General features: G+C 42.6%; 1 protein-coding gene across 15 annotated transcripts in view; it reads left to right on the top strand.

The window, feature by feature from the left end:
• Window positions 1-19,000, top strand: part of PLCB4 (phospholipase C beta 4) — a 459,946-nt gene that overhangs the window by 57,331 nt on the left and 383,615 nt on the right. For 14 of the 15 annotated variants that reach the window (XM_068232509.1, XM_068232508.1, XM_068232514.1 and 11 more), the window contains one exon: window positions 11,656-11,703. The exons of the other annotated variant lie outside the window; for it this stretch is intronic. The gene's annotated coding sequence lies outside the window, so the exon portion shown is untranslated. The remainder of the gene's footprint in view (window positions 1-11,655; window positions 11,704-19,000) is intronic. 15 annotated transcript variants of the gene reach the window in all.

Below are 19,000 nucleotides of genomic sequence, written 5' to 3' on the forward strand. Positions count from 1 at the left end.
GTGCTTAAAAAAATCGTTTGTCTCACGTGTCTGTCGTTATTGGGATAAGCCACCTAATTTTTTATATTTTTAGTGTTTTTAAAGTGAACCAGAGATGAAGCACCTTCATGTATTTTACTATATATATCAGTGGGAACATTAGAGAAAACACCTAGCCGGCTCTCTGATTCATTCTTCACTGCTCAGCCTGCTTCTGATCAGCCCTGATAAAATCCCAGACTGAGCATTCAGTCTGGCTTTGCTCAGGAATCATTATAGCTGAGTCATTATAGCAGAGCCAGAAGGGGGCAGGCTTGGGCTTGAAAAGACATCAGAGAAGACAGACTCATCTATAATGATTCCAGAGCAGAGACAGACTGAATGCTCAGTCAGGGATTTTGTCAGGGCTGATTAGAAGCATGCTGAGCAGTGAAGAATGAAACAGAAAGCAGGGTAGGTGTTTTCTCTAATGTTCCCACTGATATATATGGTAAAATAAATGAGGGTGCTTCATCTCTGGTTCACTTTAAAGTGGTCTGAAAGCCAGCTTTTCTACTTTGCTCTAAAGGATTCCTCACAGCTTAAAGAGAGTCTGAAGCGAGAATAAATCTCGCTTCAGACCTCATAGATAGCAGGGGCATGTGTGCCCCTGCTAAAATGCCGCTATCCCGCGGCTTAACGGGGGTCCCTGATCCCCCAAATCCCCTCCGTGCAGCGGGGGAGCGCTTCCGCATTGGGGCAGGGCTAACCGCCGCAGCCCTGCCTCCCGCACGTCTATCAGACGCATACCTCCGCCTCTCCCCCGCCCCTCTCAGTCTTCCTTCACTGAGAGGGGCGGGGAGAGGCGGCGATGCGCGTCTGATAGACGCGCTGAGAGGCAGGGCTGCAGCCGTTAGCCCTGCCTCCAGGAAGAGCAAAATTTACGACCAATTTGGTCGTTGATTTTGCAGTGGGTGGTTTGGGGGTGAAGGGACCCCCGTTTAGCCGCGGGATAGCGGCGTTTTAGCAGGGGCACACGTGCCCCTGCTAACTATGAGCTCTGAAGCGAGATTTAGATTTATTCTCGCTTCAGAGTCTCTTTAAAAGCTACTATCCCAGAAATGTTTTTTTTTTTTAGCAGAACATCACTGAAATGGTTAAACAAAGCACTTTTTCCTGCTATTCAGCTTCAAATCCACATCCAAACTGGAGATAACAGTATCTGTTTACATTTCAATGTTGTTACAATATGTGTAAACACAGTGTAATAGGTGAAAAGGAACTCTCTGTGAAGCTCTACCCACTTTTTCGAGTACCCATCCTGTCAATTACATCTCTTGTGCTCCAACTAAATATTGATAAAAGGTATATTTACAGATAAAAATATATTAAAATCCAATGTGGTTCCAAACATTTTATAGATACATTTTTTTTGTAAAGTAGAATGGGGTTCGAAAAATGGTTTTGTGTTTTGGCTCTAATGATTTTCCGGATGAGAATATGAGAGTTTCAGAATTGTTCTTTTCTTTGAAAACAGTATTTGTAAAGCAGACTTCATTGTGAAGCAATGCAGGATGGTTACCACTAAGCCAGGGCATACTAGTGTAAAATGATTTCTTGCTAGCACGAGTCGCCTAGCAAGAAATCTTAGGTAGGTGTCCTCCTTCTCCTCCATGCCCTCTATGAGGAACAGGGGTTGGTTGCAGCCCAAATAACATACTACAAATATTACAATAATAGGTTTACATAAAGAAACTAGACCAAAAGTCTAGGGTAACAAGGAGTATCTAAAATGTGTACCTAAATTTGTCTTTCTTTCGTTTCTTAAAGAGGAACTGTGACTAAGGATTGAACTTCATCCCAATCAGTAGCTGATACCCCTTTTACTATGAGAAACGTTTACCTTTTCTCGAACAGATCATCAGGGTGGTCTGTATGGCTGATATTGTGGTGAAACCCCTCCCACAGTGTGATGTCAGGACCTGGGACCTGACCACACTATGTTGCGTTGTGGGAAATAACTTCTGTTTCTAACTGCCAAGCAGCCAGTATCTCCCTCTGTGCATATGTGTATCTATAAAAACAACCTTTTAGCCTATCACATTGTTAGTGGGTGTGGTTATAAAGAATGCCAGTTGGTGCTGTGTAGTTTTTTTTTTTCCTTGTCTGCCAATAGTAAAGACGATGATGTGCAGGCTGATTGTGGATCAAACAACATGAACAAATTACATGTACAATATCAATCCTTTCTTGATCTCTCTTCTTTTTTTAAAGAGGAGCTGTTAGGTATAAGGTCTCAGAGAAAAAAAAAACACATACATCAGTAGCTAAATATTGGCTGTACTTACATTACATATGCATTTCACTGTCCACGTTTGGATTTCACAGAATTTTTATATAGTATTTGCAGAGATTGATGCTCCTGACAGTTCATGGCAGGTTCCATCTTTGACTGTCTTGTCTGAAGCCAATTGTGATGTAATATCCTCCCTTACCCTGCTTCCTGATTGATGATTCTTTAGCCCTCCCAAGTCCCAGCCCTCAGACACTCCTACCAGTCTCTGGTCTAACAGGGCATATTGTCTGTCTCTTAGCGGGGGGCATGGGGGGAGGGGGGGTTGCGGGTGATCATGCTGTCAGTTTGTCAGATGAACAGAGGTGAGCCGTTTTAGTTCTATGCTGGGAAGTCCGGATCTTTTCAATGATTCGAATCGGGTCATTGAAAGGATCTGGATCTTTGAACCGAATCTTTGAATCATTTGCAGCAGAGTGAGAGGTGCAGGAGAATGAGGGCACATTGAGGGTGCTAATGGGGAAGAGAGAGATGCAGCAGGAAGATTGTGCTTGTGCACAGAAGCTGCAGTGCTGTTTCTTCCAGACATCCACTGTGAACCGAATCTCCGAAAATCCGAATCGTTCATGATCTGGACAACACTACAATGCAGTGAACATTAATTAGCCATGTGGCTAGGAACAATAGCGGACTCCTGCAGTATACTCTAATGCAAAGGGTGCACTGTGAACAGCACATTGATTTTTCAGTGCTGTGAGTTGGGCTGCGTTACAGGCTGCTGTAACATGAGCCTGTAACGTCCCACTGTGAAAGCAGCCTTAGGGCAGGATAGGGAAATGAAGGGGAGGACCAAGGAGTGCAGTGGAGAGAAAAAAACCCTCCCAGCATGCTCTGCAATTTCTGTTATGCGGCCTGCGGCCTCCTTAGCAGCCTGGGAATAAAGATGATTGCTATTCAGCCAACAAAAAAGTAAGATATCTTTTTAACTTAAGTATTGCCTTGTTGGCTTCCTTCCAAACTATTTAACACAGGAGAATAGAGATTTAAATTAGCTTTTTTTGCCTAACAGTTACTTTTTAACTCCTCTTTTTGCAATTTATTGGTTTATTTTTTTCCCCCTTTTGGCTACAGTTCCTTGTAGCTAAAGATTTATCTCAGGCGATTCTTATTTTTTAGAATTCTTGTTGAAAAGGTGAAGGTTGGGTTATTTTCTATTTTTTTGTTCTAAAGACCTATTCAGACCTTTATTATAATTAGTTGTGAAAACAGCCCTTCACATGGAGCCAAATCGCAAATTCCTACATTCAACACTTAATCATTCCTCCCATGTAGAATCTTTTGGTTAAGCAGTATGAATTAAGTAGTGCTGTAATACAAGCTATGCAGGACTGACTAACCGTAGACTAACTGACTTTGGACTGTAGAAGTAGATATATTAAATGTAATACTACCTTCTTAAAGCAGAAGGTATTTGCAAACATTTAGCTCTATGTGAGCAAGATGATACTCCCATGTAGCACTTCAGCTCATTGCGTGAATATGCACACCATTTTCTTTCTCCTTAAATGCAGACATACTGTACATCCAAAAGAACTGGTTATGCCCCTGCCCCCCCCCCCCCCCTGTATCTATTCAGCAGAGGGAGGGGGCAAAGTGAAGACACCGGCACAGGGAAATTCTTGCCTTTGCCAATGACCAGGGATAAGCAAGCTTCTACTGTTCTCTGTAGTGAAAATAAACAATTTTATACACTGGGGATGCTTTGAAATGTTCTTTTATGTAACTAAGCATAATTAAAGAAATGTTCGTATTGGGAGTTTAATCCCACTTTAAAAAAGAGTACTTAAAAAAAAAACCTAGTTACATTATTTTTTGTTAGTTTTGTGGATTTTCTTGTGGTGACCATATTAGCCCACTGCTCCTCTCTTGGGATGACCTGCAGAAGTTACAGAAAGCTTGGATGAATTTGGACTGACTCTTATACAGACAGCAGCCAGCCTGACTCACCCCAGTAGTTTAAATGTCACTTATTATTCTCTTTTTGTCAGAGCAACATTTCTCTCTTCTGGGAGAAAGAAGCCCAGCCAGTGATTTCATAAATATGCTGTTCTTTACGAGAATACTTATTACCCCAAAGGCATTTTCTATTGAGGTCGGTTTCCCTACATTGTTTACTTAATAAGCACATATTTCATTTTCTTGTTTTACTTTTGTTATGCCTTTAGTACTTTTTTGCATACCTCCAAGCCTCATACTGTAGAATGCTCTTCAACTCACTATGTGAAAAGCCAAATACAGAATGATATTTTCACTCCGATAAACTGTGAATATCTCCTTGAAAAGCCGTGTACTCAAATATCACGTCCAATTTATATCTCTGTAAATAAATTAAGCTGAACGGGAGTTTGTGATTGATGTTCCATTACAAATTGGGAAAGATTTTTTTTTCGGGGGCACAGTTTGTTTTCTGTAATTTTAGTTTTTCTGTAATTGGTCCACTGACCAATAAGGAGCCCCAGCGGGAGCTTTAAAGATGCTTTGCTGGGGCTCTGTAAGAATTAGTGTTGAGACTTGCGGCGGGTGTTCGGCATGCTGAAAGGTAAATTGACAGCGGTGCCCGGCTCAGCTACGGGGGGCTTTGCGACGTGCCGTGGCCCGACGGGGAGCTTTGGGGTCTCCTTATTAAAGGAGACCCCCAGATGCAGTGGCAGAAGATGGCAGTGGGTGCCACACATCTCTGGGGAGCAAGGGAGAAGTGCTATGGTGCTGAAGGACAGCATCACAACGCTAAACCTCACTCCCTATCGCCAGGGATATGGTAGCATCGCTTAGGCTTTCGCCTGAGTAGTGCTCTCTAACGATCGGCCATTGTACGAAGGAAACTGGCAGTAGGATTTGCCAGTAATTCTCATGGGATGGCAAGGAAATGGAGAATTTTGTTTAAGATTGGCTTACTGACATTCAAATCCTTGCACAATCTGGGCCCTGGATACCGGAAGGACTTGTTGCAACTGCATCATACCCCCCACAATCTTAGATCAAAAGGACGTAACACCTTGGTCACCCCCAGAGTCCACCTCAAAACCTTTGGAGACAGAGCCTTCTGTCATGCTGCCCCCACACTTTGGAACTCCCTGCCACACCCAATCAGGACAGCTCCATCCCTGGAAGCATTTAAGTCTAAACTGAAAACACGCCTCTTCAGTCTGGCATTCATGAACATCTGACTATCTCCTCTGTAACACAACCCAGCCTGCAACCCTGTATTAATCTGAGACACAACTATGCTCTTTGAGTCCTATGGGAGAAAAGCGCTTTACAAATGTTATTGTATTGTATTGTATTGTAAGGTGATAAGTAGCTCGCATCTGCAAGCTAATTATCACCTTGAATAGGCCCAAAGACTCCACTTAGGGATGATCATTTTTTAATTATTTTTCAATTTTGTGCATTAAAATGTAGGTTCTCCGTACATTAAATGGATCATGTATATTTTTTATTTGGTTTACCGGTGATCTTTTACCTTTTTTTTTCTGGTTCCCTTTCTCCTTTCTGAGGAATATTTTCTCTATTGTAACTATAATACTGTTTTTTGTTCCCATTGCATTCATGTCTTTAGAGCTGCGTGAGTCAACCACACTAAACTGGTTTCCTTTTTTCATCGTTTTCTTGGTTTGTGTTTGAACTGGCTCTACGCATTGCTTCTGTTGCCCTTCAGCACCATCTCTATGTTTGCAATAGTTCAGAGATCATGGTGAAAGTCATTTAGTTTATTCATTGGCTGAGAGTTGCCTATGTCCAAGGTGGAAGGCTTCAACTGGTTCCAATACAAAACAAATATCCCTCCCAGATCTAACAGTAATTGCTGTGCAAACATATAAATGCCTTCACTTTACTGTTGTAACATTTTCTGTCTCCACAAAGCACCTGTATTTTGTGGAGGCATTAGTGGTGCTGGGAAAACAATTCTTATTTCATGGACTGACTGTGGCAAAGATGGAGATGATTTCAAAAACTTTCAAAGTGTATCATATTTCTTATTTCTTCTATTAATTGCCGGCAAATAAGACACACCTAGGTTTCAAGGGTAAAAAACAGGAAAATACACTGACTTCACTTCCAGCTACACTGACTACACTCCCTGCTACACTGACCACATTCCCAGCTACACTGACTACTTTCCCATCTACACTGACTACTCTCCCAGCTACACTGACTACTCTCCCAGCTACACTCCCATCTACACTGACTACACTCCCAGCTACACTGACTACTCTCCCAGCTACACTGGCTACACTCCCAGCTATACTGGCTACACTCCCAGCTACACTGACTACTCTCCCAGCTACATTGACTACACTCCCAGCTAAACTGACTCGCCGGTCACGATGCTGCCCCATTGCCGCAGGCTCCTCCTAATTGGCTCCTGACGCTGCCTATCAATGGGAGCCAATGTGAGTTGCTCTCTGTGATCACGCAGTCAGGAGCCAATAAAAGCGGCTTCTGACCTGCTTTCAGAGCTCTGCCTTCTTATAGACAGCAGAGCGAGCGAATTGTGGCGGGTTCAGAGTGGCGTGATCAGCCGTAGTGGCGGTAGTGGCGGGGAGGCGTCATTCAGCGGGACGTTGAATCTACATCCAGCCAGAGCAGCAGCACCACCTGCAGGTTGTAGATTCAAACTGCGTTGGTCCGGAACCAGTTGACCAAAGTGTAGTGCATTTAACGTGTTAGCATTGTATTTGTGACTGGCTTTTTTTTTTTAAATTGCAACCCTTCCCTGGGACATATCAAAGAGTAAAGAGAATTGTGAAATGATTAGTGGTTCTAGTCTCTTGGAAGAACCAGCAGTGCAAAATGTTTTACTGCAAATGAGTGCATGTTACCGCGAGAGTGCAAACACTAAAGGGTTTGTGTATAAAGAACTGCAAGTCATGTAATGGATCAGCTGTTTCTTCTTCTTCACTGTTTAAAATTAGTTTGACCCTTTCAGTCTGAGTGATTTATAAAGGGATTTTCTGATTATTATTATTATTATTTTTTTTTATGAAGGTGATCAAAACGTCAATACCCTAATTTCCAATCAGAAACACCTTACCTTTAATGGAGTAACTGAATGGCTACCACAATTGCTATTCTACGGCCATAGAAGCAGAGGCCTGTTGCTCATTAACCAATATTGGGCACTGCTTTAAAGCGTGATTCCTCACAGCTTGAAAGCTACTATCCCAGAATTTTTTTTTAGCAGAACATCACTGAAATGGTTAAACAAAGCACTTTGTCCTGTTATTTAGCTTCAAATCTGCATCCAAACTGGAGATAACATTATCTTTGTTTGCATTCCAATGTTGATACTTGTGTGTTAAAACAGTGTAATAAGTGAAAAGGAGCACTCTGTGAAGCTCTCTGTGCTTCAAGCACACAAACTATTCAGAATAGCTCTTTAGAAGATGTTAATATATAATAAAAATTTAGCTTGAATAAAATGCAATGACAGCTTTTAGGGCAAGATAAACTACACTTTGGAAACTTGTAATTTGTAAACAGACAATATTACTTATGCACAAAAGCAAATACGTATGATAACTGTATGTATAATAAAAAGTAGGAATGTAACAAACTTACCTGGTGTTGTCTCTGGAGGCTGCTCTGAGCAGCTGGAGGAAGCTTCCTCTTCCTCTTTGGTCAGTCGCATCCCTGGCTCCCCTGTAGATGTGAGTCAGCATGTTCGCATCCTCGGCTCCCCTGTAGATGTGGGTCAATGTGTTGTTTCTGGCAGTCTCTCTAGGTCTAGGAGGACGTGCACAGCTCAGAACTGCCTTTATAGGTTAAGGAGGTGTGTCTGAAGTGTGACAGCTGATTCCTGCGGTCAGCTGACACTTGCTGCAGGGATGTTACTGTAGATTGGTCTGATTTTCCCGGGGCTTGGTCTGTGCTCTATTCCTACTATATAAACCCTGGGTATTCAGTTACTCGCTGTCCGTTATAGCTTTCAATTCTCTGAGCGCTGGACCTTGCTTTACTACTTAGTCTAGTTAAAGTTCCGGAGAGCTCCATTTCATATATTGCGCATCGGCGCGATATATATGTACTCTAGTCGGTCAGTATTGTATTATTGTAATATTGTATATTGTTCTGTGTATTGACCTTTGCCTGCCTCTTGACCTTGAATCTGCATAGCCCTTCTGTATTACTGCCATCTGATATATGTGTATGACTTGGCCTGTCCCTGACTTCGTTCCTGTTTGATCCTTCCAATAAGACTGATATCTGACCTATGTGTATGACTTTGGCATGAATAACTAATTACCAGTGTATGATCCTAGCAAGGCTTGGTGTACAGAGGCGCCAGAGTAGAATAAAAACGTTTAAAAACCGTCTAAAAAGAGGGGGATGTTCAGGTGGACTTACCTCCCTCAAAAATATAAAACTCAATTGAGTCACAATATATCAATACAAAAATATTTTATTGAACTCCACTTTAGTGCAACGCGTTTCGCAGGTGTGGTCCCGCCTCATCAGGCAAACAGGAGTATAACTCAATGGGTCTAGATGCAGAAGTGAGGCGCTCACTTCTGCATCTAGACCCATTGAGTTATACTCCTGTTTGCCTGATGAGGCGGGACCACACCTGCGAAACGCGTTGCACTAAAGTGGAGTTCAATAAAATATTTTTGTATTGATATATTGTGACTCAATTGAGTTTTATATTTTTGAGGGAGGTAAGTCCACCTGAACATCCCCCTCTTTTTAGACGGTTTTTAAACGTTTTTATTCTACTCTGGCGCCTCTGTACACCAAGCCTTGCTGAAATCTTGAGTCCACCCTCGGTGGAGGGGTGCTACCCCATTTCCTATCTACAGAGAGCGACATCTTAAAAACCTGAGTGGGGTCAGGTTCTAATACTCCCCACCTGCACTTGAAGTGGTTGCCTATGGGTAACCCATGTTTGTGAGTATATCTAAATATTTTGCTTTTAACCACAACCAACTTAACAATACTACACCATATCGGGCTCTCGATTTCTCTTTGTTCTTCCAAGTGTATGATCCTAGTTTGTTATTGACCTTGCTCTGCCTCAGTCCCTGTGTACCGCATATCTCTGACTTCGTGTATGACCTCAGTTTACAATCTGACCTCGATTATCATATATTCAGTGTACACTTCATAGCCTGCATCACAGCCAGCGTTGTAAAAACATTTTATTGAATGTTATGTCGGAGTTTCAGACCACTTTAGAGGAACTTTAGCAAAAAAGTGGAGAAATAAATCAATACATTGCAAAGTGAGAAGTTAAAAGTTAGAAGACAGATCAGGAAATGATTGATATCAAGTCATTTGTTCGTTTTGTTTTATCCACAATCAGCCTTTGAATTCATTTGATTTGAATAAGGGCCATTGATCCATATCATATTAACTTTTTTCCTCTTGAGATTTCTCCAAGGAAACATGTTCACATTTTACCAATAAAATACCCACCAAGCAAGAAATGGTTGATACCATTTTCTTCTTTCTTTATTTTAGTACTCTTTTCGAATGCTTAGTACTGAAAACGTATTTTTTAGACATGAAAAAAATATCTCCTGTGAGAAAACGCATGATGAAAGGTAGTTGGATAGGGGCCACTTTTCACTTTTTCTCTTAAGTTTTCTCCTAGGTTATATTTTTATACCTTGTCATAAAATGCTTTTTAAACCACCAGCAAGCAAGAAAATACTCAAAATAATTTTTGCCGGGGAGGGGTGATTGGGGGCAGCTCTGTATGGGTGAGTGGATATGTAGTCTACTATTTATTTCAATATGTGGCATAATCTCTGTATCGCCTCATGTTGCCTGTTATTATTTTGTTTTCTTTGATTATCATTAAATGGACTCCGAGCAGTGCAGAAACAATGGAAAGATGCATACCATTTTGAAGCTCTCTTTCTCCTCTTTCCAACAATATATAAACCACCGCCCTACGCCTTTTAGTTTTTGCTATTTTCGCGATCGAAATCGCCGGTTTATGTGTCGTTGGAAAGAGGAGAAAGAGAGCTTCAAAATGGTATGCATCTTTCCATAGTTGCTTGTATTACACAGGACGACTTTTCCCCCAAAGTCAGCAGCTGAATGGAGCTGCCGACTTTGGGGAAAAGTCGTCCTGTGTAATACAAGCAACTATGGAAAGATGCATACCATTTTGAAGCTCTCTTTCTCCTCTTTCCAAAGACACATAAAACGCCGCCCTACGCCTTTTAGTTTTCGATATTTTCGCGATTGAAATCGCTGCGGCCGCAATTTCGATTGTGAAAATAGCGAAAACTAAAAGGCGTAGGGTGGCGGTTTATATATCGTTGGAAAGAGGAGAAAGAGAGCTTCAAAATGGTATGCATCTTTCCATAGTTTCTGCACTGCTCAGAGTCCCTTTAATAAAATATGACTCTTAAAACTGTGATGCAAACTTTACCTGACATGAGGAGCACTGCCGTGAAACTTTGAAATCTGTCGGGATATACCCTGGAGCTATGCTGAGTTTGAAAAAAAAAAAATGGTACTTATCCGTTAGCCGGGCGCATCCTCTAGGTGGCGACAAAACTCCATCAGAGTTACATCTTTCCCTACTATCCATGTCGGCCTGGAGGGGGAATAGTAATTAGCGCCACCTGCCGGATGCGCCCGGCTAACGGATAAGTACCGAAAAAAAATAATAATTTTTTATAGCACTTTTTCACTTACTTTCTGGTACTTTTTAAATGGCAAAACGCTGAAAAGTAATTTTGAAAAGAAATGGAGAAGTAATATCCTAGGACAGTGTTTCTTAAACCTGTCCTCATGACTCCCCAACAGTGCCTGTTTTGCAGGAAACCTCACCTATGCACAGGTGGGGTAATTAGTGTCTCAGCTACATGGAATCCACCTAGCTGAGACACTAATTACCCTACCTGTGCATAGGTGAGGCTGCCTGCAAAACATGCACCGTTGGGGAGTCCCGAGGACAGATTTGAGAAACACTGTCCTAGGAGAAAACTCAGGAGAAAATGATAATTGCACACGGGCCTCAATATCAAAGAGGATTTGCACTAATGCAAAAAGTTGAACTTTTATAACTTCTATAAATACAGGGATTTGAAAAGTGCCGTAATTTCAATGGAGATAATGGTATTTTTCTGCCACAGAGTTCTAAGGTAGCTTTATATATGGGTCCCTAACCTCTCAGCAGTCGTCACTATGTTGTTATATGACTAAGATGAAGCCTGTAACCTCTTGCCAACTAATAGCAGACATGTTCTAATAATTCCAGTTCTGGTTTTCTGGACTGTGGAGGTTCTTCCCAGTTCTCCAGCTTCAGTATATCAGAGGCAATGTAGACAGATCATGATTTCATAGCTGCATAAGCTGTCTAACACTAAATGTCGTTTTCTTTGTAGGCCACCATGGATTTTCTACCATGAAAACCGATCACCTTCATAACTGAGGTAAGTACCTGGCTTTTCTTGAATCATTATAAATCTAATAAATGTGCAATATATTTTGTCCATCTAACCTGTGCCTCATGGAATCCAGTGTAGCAGCATAAACAAAAAGTGTATGTGTCTGAATTGCTTCACTATGTTCAAGGTTTAAAACTGTACAGCTTGGCAGTCATAGACACCAAATCAAAGCATTAGCTGGGGTGTTATGTGTTCTAATCTGTCTGCTTTCTCCCTGGTTCCTCATTCTCCTGTCTGTGACCCTTCTGGAAGAGCTTGTTACTGCTATTTACACTGACTGGCGTCCTTAGCGCGAGATCTCAGCATCTCATAAGTCTTTAAAAATCGAGGCTCCTTTGTCTTGTGTAGTAGAAGCTGAACACTGAAGGCTTTGCACATAACAAAGATGCTTTAGATGACGCTCAACACGATCTTATCTGATGATCTAAAATTAGAAGGTTAAAACTGTACAGACTTGTTATTTATGTTTTGCTAGTAAAATATGTAACCTAGTGACATATTAAGCAGTTAATGAGGAATTTTGTTTTTACTTCATAGGCTATTTTCCCCCCCAGCGTTAGTAAAATATGCAACCAAGTGACAAAGCTGGTAATGCAGAATATTGTATTCAGCCGTATGCTATTTTACCCCTAGCAAAATTAAAGTATACATGACCTGAGGCACTGTCAGTTCACCTCCTTGTTTCTCATGGACTGATAGTGTTAACAGAGGCGCCAACAACAGGATAAAATGTATTAAAAGACGTTTAAAAAGAGGAGGTAGTGGTGGGCTTACCTCCCCCAAAATAGACACAGGTACTGTTGATTTTTTATCAACAATTTATTCAAATACCCCACAAAGCTTCAATGCGTTTCACAGGTTCAGTCCCGCTTCATCAGGCATTTCCTGTGGTCCCGGTAAGCAAAAATCAAAGAAGAAAGCGATAGGAGGGGACATTTCAGCAAGCCCGCCTCTTCCTGTCTGAAAATTTGACTAAAAGAGGGATTACGGAGACCCAAGAGAACTAAGAGACAAATGGGCAATGCTCAGAGGTATGTGGATTCAGCATGAACATACCTCTGTGCTTACCTTAGGTCTCGGGTCAGATATACTTTAAAGCAAACCATAGACGACATAACCTAAAGATTTGATACTTATCCGGGGCCTACTCCAGCCCAATAAGCACATCTGAATGTATTCTTTTGTAACTAAGACCCTGTTTTTTAATGGCAGGGATAGCACTGGTTCCTAGATGTTTGATTTGTATGTGAGAGTGCAAATAGTTAATTGATTTTGCTGTTTTAATCTTCCTGGCAGTATGATTATTTGCAGATTTTAGGGTTTAAATGCGGTGCAGTATTTTTTTGTGTGAGCTTTTAGACCTTAAAAGCAGGAAAAAAATCACACCACAACTACGTTAGCCCCTGCACAAACTCACCTCCCAGGCATCCAGTGCTGCAGTTCTACCTCTGTCCTCCAGGTGGCGCTGCAACCCTATAGTAAGGTTGCCGTTTATCATCATGGGGCCAACCGCAATTTCACTGGAGGAATCCAGAGCCTCCAAGGACCAGAAGAAGAATGACTGCCAGCGTCTGGATCACGGGAAGGTAACTAACTAACTCGGGATTACCGCTCTTGGATTATTTTTTCCACCCCAAGCCTGATTTGGTGGATTATCTTATTTCGGCACGTGGCTCTCAGAGCCGAGCGCCAAAACTAGGCGCCCCATAACAGCAATGCTATGCTGGCGGCTGCCAGACCCCGAATTACATCTCCCTCCGAGTTGCGACAACTCAGAGGGGGGATAGTTTTTAACGCCACCTCGGAGTTTAGCAGCAGCGGTGAGAGCCGTCATTCGTCTCTCACCGTGCCAAACTGTGCGGCGCCGAAACAATATGCACCCCTGATTTGGGGTTACCGCCAGGGAGGTTAATGGTCCCACCCACTTTGTCAACTCTGTTTTACCTTATTTAAGTGCCCTTACTTGATGTGATGAGCCCAGATCCTGTGTGTTTTTAATGTATGTATGTATGTAATTTCAGGTGGCATAAGAAAAAGTCTTCTTCTATTTAAAATTTTGCCTACATCAAATACGTGTAAAACAAGACCCCCCTATTTATTAAAGTCATTTTATTAGTTTCTTTTTTTGGCTACAATAACTCTTTAAATGGTGTTTTGTGCACGTTTCATGTTCGGCTTGAATCTTTTTTGGGTTTCAGTGTGACCTCCACTCTTTTGTCGTCCTCCAGGAACGGCTTGACAGATTGGTTGTAACCTCAGCCAGAAGGATATGGTCTAATCTGAGGGCTTCAACTCACGTCAAGCAGTTTAAAGGCATAATGTGGTGATTCAGGCTGTAGGCCAAGCCCTTTCCTTTGTCACAAAGGCTTAGCATAGCAAGAAAGGCAGTCATTACCTGCAGATAATTGGAAAGTTAGAAATTCCTCATCATGCCACTTTTCATACTGAAGACCCTTGTGTTTTCCTTTAAAATGTACCTGAGATGAAAATGATTAAAGCATTTATACTTACCTTGGGCTTCCTTCAGCCCACTTTAGGTCGTTAGCTCCCTCGTGGCCCACACCTCGTTGCCCTCTTGGGAGAGTGTCCACTCTCGTCTTCTAGTCGACTCAGTTGTGCTGTACTGCGCATACGTGGCCGCGTGCGTGTGCTACCACCACACTCCCATTGCCTGCAACGTTCTTTGCCTGAGCAGAAGTAGTGCGCAGAGACAGAGCGCTCCCGTCATTGGGAGTACAATGGTTGCACGCAGTACAGCAGGACTTGTGCCGACTGGAGAAGAGACCAGGCTGGCCAGCTCACAATTGGAGAGGCCAGGGAGGACGCCTAACAGCCTAAAGGGGGCTGAAGGAAGCCACAGGTTAGTATAAATGCTTTAATAATTTTCATCTCAGGTTTCCTTTAAAGTAAACCTGAGATGGGCAAATAAAAAGTTTTTATACTTACCTAGGGCTTCCTCCAGCCCCATAAGCACCGATGCATCCCTCGCCATCCTCTCGAGTAGCTCCTTTGGCCTTGTATTGGTCACGCATGTATAGAAGAGCCGACCGGCGTGACTGAGCCAGATCACCGGGACTGATACCAGGCGAACGTAGCCACTTGGGAAGACAGCGAGGGGTGCAGCGGTGCTCATGGGGCTGGCGGAAGCCCCTGGTAAGTATAAAATCTTTCTATTTGCCCATCTCAGGTACACTTTAAGCTCGTTACACACCATGAATTTTCACTTCAGATTCTATTAATCGAGTGATCAGCGCTTTGAGTCCCGAGACAGAAAAGCGCAATAAAAATACTTTTTTTTATTATTATCAGATCGATATGCAGTTCTGACATTGATCAGATATGGAAGAAAGCTAGCGTACACACGTATGATATTAAAAAGAGAAATTTAGATCAGATTTCCCATCATTTTCCCGATTGGATATCGATCAACAATGAATCAAAAATATTTCGATCGATATTTCTCAGCATGTTCGCTCGGCTTCCAATTGAGAAACAGATTAATTATGAGCTTGGGATTGATGGCTGACAATCAATGGGCTGTATATTATTTATTCAGAGCCGATCATTTTCTCGATTGGAAGTAGGATCTGAAGTGCAAATTGCATGATGGGTACCAGCCTATACAGTAAGGTTTTGTTGCAGATAATTGCGTGCTGTTCAGATAAAATGCGTGCGGACAGATAAAATATGTGCACAGAACACTTGTTTATGGTTACCAAGAAGTGTTATGTTTAAACACCAGGAATAAAGAACCGAATGCCATATGCGGCGTAACCTAATGGCTTGAGCTGACAAGATGCAAAGTATTTGATGTCAAGATGTAAAATATTATAGCTGTTTTGATGTAAAGCTATTTTGCTTTGCAAATATGACAGACGTGTCTCTGTTTATATATGTTTATTTGTTTATTTTTTTTTGTTCATGTTTCTACACTTTAACCGTTTCGGGACTGTCCATAGTTAAAACTACTGCCCACTTTTGGCTGCCTAAAGGCTCATACACACATCAGACTATAGTCTTTTGAAAATGAAAGATCACAGACCAATCTTACCACCCTTCATGTAGTATAAGAGCCATACCTTCACAGTCTTTTCTATGGAGCTGAACTCCCCATCAGACAGAAATCTTTGCAAGATGCTGCACACACAGATGCTGTACAGACACAAAAGATCAGTATCTGCAAAAGATCTGTTCCTGCCAAAGATCCGTTCCTGCAAATTGCATTCATAGTCTATGAGATCTGCAGATCATCATACACACCTTGTTTAACTGACTTACATCTGCAGATCAGACAATCATCTGCAGATCTGAAAATCCATCCTGGTGGATCTGATCTGCAGATGAATGTCTGTTAAACAAGGTGTGTATGAGATCTGCAGATCTCATAGACTATGAATGCATTTTGCAGGAACTGATCTTTTGCAGGAACAGATCTTTTGCAGATACTGATCTTTTGAATGTGTACAGCATCTTTGTGTGCAGCATCTTGCAAAGATGTCTGTCTGATGGGGAGTTCAGCTCCATAGAATAGACTGTGAAGGTATGGCTCTCATACTACATGGAAGGGGGTAAAATTGGTCTGTGGTCTTTCATTTTCCAAAGACTATGGTCTGCTGTGTGTATGAGCCTTTAGTGTTCACACGTCCCTGCCGGCATGCAACTAATCCAGTCTGACTTCAGTCAGAGCACCTGGTCCGCATGCTTGTTCAAGGGCTGTAGCTAAAACTATTATAGACACAGGATAAGCAGGAGAGTCAGGCTACTGGTATTATTTTCAAAGGAAGAATCCATATCTTTCTCAGTTTAGGTTCCCTTTAACCTTTTAGCAGCCACATAAAGTAAAACTAAATTCTTTATGTGGCTGCAGGGCCACATTTTTTTTGCCACTGGGGAACAGTTGTAAATGAAAATGCCAATATTCTTTTCGCATTAATTTTCTCGAAAAAAATGTTACATTTGATTTTCAAGTGAAAATTCCATCCAAAATGTATTTTTTCGTTTTCGTCATTTTACACAGTAAATATATACATTTTTAACGTTTTGGCGGTAAAAATTGTCACGTTGAAATTTTTTATATTTTTTGTCTCACTTTTCTTGATTTTTGTGGTAAAAATATCGATTTTTATTTTTTTTTGTGGTTAAAATATTTTTTTAGTGTTGCAAGCTATTTTTTGTGAAAATGTCAGAAATCGAAAAAATGCATTTTTGATGTGAAAATTACTTTGGCAAAAATTCTCAATCAACACTGCTGGCGAACTGCCTCATTCTGAATTGTATAGCTTTGTCAGATTTGTGTTGCCCAGAATCAGGAACAAATCATAGTTTACAATATGAACGTTGGTCTTTTTGTCTTAGAAATCAGAGAATGAGCATAGATGTTATCTATCTGACCTGGACCTTTTTAACAAGTAGGATTTTTAACTTGGCCCAGTGCAGAATAGATCCACATTAACTGCAGACAACCCCATACCTGCCTGTGGATGAAACTATAGTCTGGCATCCAATGGCTTAGCAATAGGGGATGCAGAGGTTGGGACCGCACCGGGGCCCTTGGGCCAGAGGAGATTCCAAGGGGCCCTCCCTCAACCACGGTATTAGGTCTGTAGAAGGCCCGGTTCACACTTGCGGTTCTCTGCCAAACGGACCGGATGACCGGATGCGGACCGGATCCGGATCGGAACCGTACGGTTCTGATCCGGATCCGATCCGGATCCGGTCAGGTTGCATCAGGTGTTCATCAGGATGCGATCCGGATCCGTTTGGCAAAAGTTAGTACAAACCAAATAAAAATGTTGGGGTCTGGGAGGTCAGCAGAAGGTGGACCTGTGGAATCAGGCCCTCCGCTGTTTAGCACTCACCTCCACCTCCGACATGCTGCCAACATCTCCAGCTCGTTTAAAGTCACTGCTGCTCCACTCCAAAATGCTTGCCCATGTGTCCCCATCCAAAATCGCCGCAACAATCCGCATAGGAAGTGGGGTAGAACATCCGGATTTTTAGCCAGTGTGTTGTGCGCTCTCCGGTTCTCATAGCTTTGTATTGGCCGGATGGTGCAGTCCGGCTCCGCCCCGGATACGGCTGCCGGAGGAGCCGGACCAAAAAATAGCGCATGTTGGAACAGACGCCGGAGTCCGGATCCGGTCCGGCAGAACGGACGCATGTGAACGGACGCATAGGCTTTCATTGCTATGCCGTGCGTCCGTTCTGCAAGCGGTCCGGCTCCGGCACGGCGATTCCGGACGGCCACCGCTAATGTGAACCGGGCCGAAGTCCTGTGCTGGTGATATCCACTGTTATAGATGCTTTGAATTGTATTAATCATTAACAAACTGTTTCCCATCCCCTTCCTGCACCTCTGACTGTGGTTGTTCTAGGCATGTTTCGGTGCACTTTATCAATTGTTATGTTCAGAGTGCTAGGGGGGGAGGAGGGGGGTAATAAAAAACTTGCACTGAGGCCCATAGCTCCCTAGCTACGCCACTGCTGGCATCAGATGTTTCCAAACCACTACTGCAGAGCCTGGTTGTGACCGCACTCTTTAACAACACTAACAAGTCTGATTGTATTATGCAGGCCTTCCAAATAAAGACCTACATTGCCTGCAGTTGGTAGAGAATGCTGCCGCAAGGCTGTTAACAAGCCAACCGCGCCATTGCCACATAACACCAACCATGAGCTCACTCCACTGGTTACCCATAAAATAGAGAATCCTCTTCAAAATTGGTATGCTAACATTCACATCTCTACACAACCTACATTTTACATTGCCCTGAGTGCCCCAAGCACCCCCCCCCCCCAGAACTTTATACATAACAATTGATACCGCCCACCAAACCCTGCCAAGCACAACACGGTGTCAGAGAAGCAAGAAGGGGATGGGGAACAGTTTGTTATTGCTTACTATTTTGAAAGCATCTATAAAAGTGATTATTAAACATAGGACCAATAGAGACCTAATACTGCAGGTGAGGGTGGGACCTATGGGGCCCCGGTGTAGTTGCAGCCTCTGCAACCCCTATTGCTACACCACTGCCTGGATACCTGAAGGATTTCTTGCCACCGAGTCACACCTCCCACTCCCTCAGATAAACAGGATATAATAACTTGACCACCCCAGAGTTCAACTCAAAAAACCAGAGCCGTGCTGCCTCTACCCTTTGGAATGCCCTGCCACACCCAATCAAGACAGCTTCAAACCTGGAGACATTTCAAATCAAAACTGAAAAGCCACCTGTTCAGTGTGGCATTTATGATCATATGACTTCTTCACCTGTAACCGGTC

This window comes from Hyperolius riggenbachi, chromosome 4 (genome assembly GCF_040937935.1).
Source record: "Hyperolius riggenbachi isolate aHypRig1 chromosome 4, aHypRig1.pri, whole genome shotgun sequence".
Classification (NCBI taxonomy): Eukaryota; Metazoa; Chordata; class Amphibia; order Anura; family Hyperoliidae; genus Hyperolius; species Hyperolius riggenbachi.